This window comes from Trichogramma pretiosum, unplaced genomic scaffold (genome assembly GCF_000599845.2).
Source record: "Trichogramma pretiosum strain Unisexual culture from Peru unplaced genomic scaffold, Tpre_2.0 scaffold45, whole genome shotgun sequence".
Classification (NCBI taxonomy): domain Eukaryota; kingdom Metazoa; phylum Arthropoda; class Insecta; order Hymenoptera; family Trichogrammatidae; genus Trichogramma; species Trichogramma pretiosum.
In genome coordinates, this window is record NW_019641665.1 from 102,924 (window position 1) to 105,738 (window position 2,815).

Below are 2,815 nucleotides of genomic sequence, written 5' to 3' on the forward strand. Positions count from 1 at the left end.
ACTTTTTATTTTTAGTTTTAGGTTAGGCGCGAGAGAATTCGTCCGTTCGAAATGTCCCAATCCCTTTCGTTGACGTACATTTTAAGATACTCGACATTGCCAGTGTTATGTCCGGGCTATTTGTTAAATAATACCCGAACATTTATTTTAATCTAACTGCACCAAAATCTGAGATACACGTTTAAGGTTTGACACAAGACTTTTATTATAGAGTTTGCACATATAAAATGGATATTATATTTTTCGTTACACTTTTAGTTATGATGTACCACGCGATTGGCTCAGCTGTAGCTCAATTACAAAAAACTAGGATAAGGTGTTAACGCGTGAAGACCGCAAGATGTTAGTGCGTCTGTCTGCGAGAGCTGAGAGCCGACCGCCCGAGATTACAAAGATGCGCGCTATATATAATAATTGTTGAATCCCGAATTACAGTGGGGCGATATTGGAAGATTACCCGAATTCGCGTAAGCTATCCCGTGACTAGCGCGTGGTATGATAACCCATAAATTACATCATTCTTTTATTACCCCTTTTAATGACGTTATATCGAAAAACTCGAGGTCGAGAAACAGCGTGACGAGACTCGATTTTTTGGATATAACACCAGCGTGCGGAGGGAAGGAGGCACGCGGCGAAAAGGGCAGTTTTTGATAGACCTTCACGAGATCGTGAGCGGAAATCAAGTTGTGTGTGAGAGAGTAAAAAACCAGAGTTTTTACGTGGAGAAATTTTGTTTGTATTTGGAGAGAGAAGTAACGTGTGCTTAGAGAGTGGTATACCATTTGTGAAAGGAGAAGAGCAGCGACCGAGAGAAAAGATCCGTGAGATTGATGTGAGTGTATGAGCGATAGCGACGAGTGAGATCGAGTGTGAGTGTGAGAAAGAAATTGCGCCATGAGTTTTTCTGTTAATAAACTATTTCATAAGTTAAATTATTGTTTAATCAATTTTTATACTGCTCTTGTTCCACCTCATCCTTCGCGAACCTATCTCCCCATCGAGAGCCCGCAACCTACATCGTGTATGCGGCCGCGGAGCCGGAAAAAGCGAGCCGTGTCACAACATGTATGCGTATGAAAATAATTACAAAAAATGAGATTCATTAAACCTAATCCATTGTTTTCTTGGCATTTATCCAAGCTAAAATCCACGTACTTCTGCGAACTGCTGAGGCTGACTTATATCTACGTACTTTCAAGAGCTCGGGCTACGGCCTTAAATTCACGTACATCGGATAGCTGCACCCCCATGCATAACCCCACGTACTTAGGATAGCTGCACTACGAAGCTTAAATATACGTACTTCTACCAGCTCGGGCTCCGGGCTTAAATTTACGTACTTTTTGAACTCGACCGTCGAGTTGAAACCCATACGTACCTGGCGAGTTCTAGGCGCGAGCTTACATTAACGTACGTGTTCTAGCAAACTCTGAATAAAGAAGCTATTTGCTGAATGTTATGTAGAGTTGACTTAAATTTAATCGATCTATCCATATCCTAAAATGTTGGTCATTCTGAGTGATTATAAGTAATCAGATAGTCATTCTAGAATACGTTAGTCTTTTTTATTTTGTAACATAAGTAAATAGAAATTTTGTTTTTTAAATTTTTACATCTTGTGAGTGTGATTCTCGCTTCAGGCACCATCATGCATCCACCAACGAGCCTAGGCTCCCGTATCCAGCGCCATTTTCTGAGCGTGGTTCTCGCTTCTGACTTCATCATGGGAGTGTGTTGTTCTCCCCGTTTATAGCCAGCCTTGTGAGTCTTCGCCTCGGGTTCCTACTTATAGTTATACTCTTCACTTCCTGCTCGCACAGTGTTCGGTTTTTTTTACTGCTTCGGAGGCTGATGACATAGCCCGGGTCTTCTTTTTTGAGTGGTGCCCGCTCCACTTCAGGCCCGGGCTCGACCACACTAGGCGAAAAAAACGCCCACGAATATTCGCCCAGTGGGAATAGAACCCACGCTCTATGGCACATCATTGTATCGGGATCAGGACAACTCACCCTTTGACAATTCATCCTGCGACAGCTCATCCGCGACAACTCAACCGCGACGATTCAACCTGGGCGACTATTGAACCGCGACAATACATCCTGGGCGACTATTCATCCTCAATAAAATTATACTTTTATTTTATATCATTTTTCTCCTGTTTCCTTTGATTTCGGAATTTGTGAGTGACTATACGTGATATTGTGTGTTCTCAGCTCACTCCCGAGCAGATTATATACCAGAGTGTGTATGTGTGTATGAGTATCAACATTATATTATGTGTGATTTCAGCTCACTTCGAGCAGCATATTTACATATGCCGCTCAGTCTTGTCCTGTGTGTCTGTGTATTAACGTCGTTAAATATGGTGTTGAAATTTGTTTTAAGCCAGCGTAATACGCCATTGCTCGTGCATAACAATTACATTACAATAAACACAGTTGCAGTGCTGGCAAAGTAATTTGGCGTTGTGCAGCTTATACCACAACCATATTGTTATTTATGATGCAATGTTTGTTCTACGTTCGACTTGTTCAATTGTTATTTCTTTTGTCGTGCTAAGATAACATAGTAAATCGTGTTCTCTACTTCGACAATTTTTGTATCCAACATTTATTTATACTTATTCACAATTTTTTTTTTCGGGATGATTTGTCGTCCGGATGAATTGTCATAGGATGAATTGTCTTCGGGTTGAAATGTCCCGGATGAATTGTCGGGTTGATTTGTCAAAAGGTTGAATAGTCGGTAACCCATTGTATCAGCAGGCAAGAACTATACCCACTGAGCCAAGTAGACCGATCCGGTTTGTGTG